Source organism: Helobdella robusta, assembly GCF_000326865.2.
Source record: "Helobdella robusta unplaced genomic scaffold HELROscaffold_97, whole genome shotgun sequence".
Classification (NCBI taxonomy): domain Eukaryota; kingdom Metazoa; phylum Annelida; class Clitellata; order Rhynchobdellida; family Glossiphoniidae; genus Helobdella; species Helobdella robusta.
In genome coordinates, this window is record NW_008705551.1 from 91,609 (window position 1) to 92,610 (window position 1,002).

Here is a 1,002-nt window from a genome sequence, read left to right on the forward strand (position 1 = left end):
ATGGACAGAAATGAGGTGACTCTGACAAAAATTATTTTTTCTAGTACTTTGGAAAGTGGAGAAAGTAGAGATATTGGTCGATAATTACTTGTCTCTAATTTGCTCCCCTTTTTGTGAATTGGAACTACTCTGGATGTTNTGAAGCATTGTGGAAATATTCCTTGGACGATGGAAAGATTGTAAATATGAGTGATTGGGATGACAATTTCTGGGATGATTTTTTTAAGTAGATTGTTACTTAAAGTATCATCTGACGTGCTTTTTTTGTTGCTTAAGTTTTGAACAATGTACGTTACTTCTTCTTCATTGGTGGAGTTCATATACATTGATTTACAGATTGCACTATTTATTTTTAATTTATCTTCAGTAACTATTTGATTTTCTATCAGCTTCTCTGTGACATTGATGAAGTATTCATTGAAAAGAATACTTATTTCTTCTGGGTCTTCGATGATTTTGTCGTCAACTTTTAGCTTATTAATTTCAAGATTGTTTTGTTTTCTATTCATTATACCGTTTATTATTTCCCATTTTTGTTTGGAGCAACTCTTCGCCTCTTCAAATTTTTGTTGAAAATAATTTTTTTCTGCCTTTCTCTTTACTGATGTAAAGTAATTTCTAAACTTTTTATATTTTTCAACATTAGCGGAGTTTGGTGCAGCGACTGCTATTTTATACAGTCGATTCTGTTTTTTTGATAATTTTATTATTTCATCAGATACCCATGCTTTTTTATATTTTTGTTTCTGCCACTGCAGAGGTGCGTATGTGTCAAGAGTTTTATTGAGTATATTGTAGAAATTCAGGCATGCTGTATCTATATTATTCTCGTTTTTAACTGAATGCCAATTTTGAAGTGAGAGGGCTTTTTTAATAAAGAAAATGGATGTTTTATTAATTTTTCTACATAAAATTTGGTCATCATTGATAGCAGTTTTAAATTTTCTACTATTGCATAAACTGGAAAATGGTCAGAAAAGTCTGAGACTATGACTCCACTTT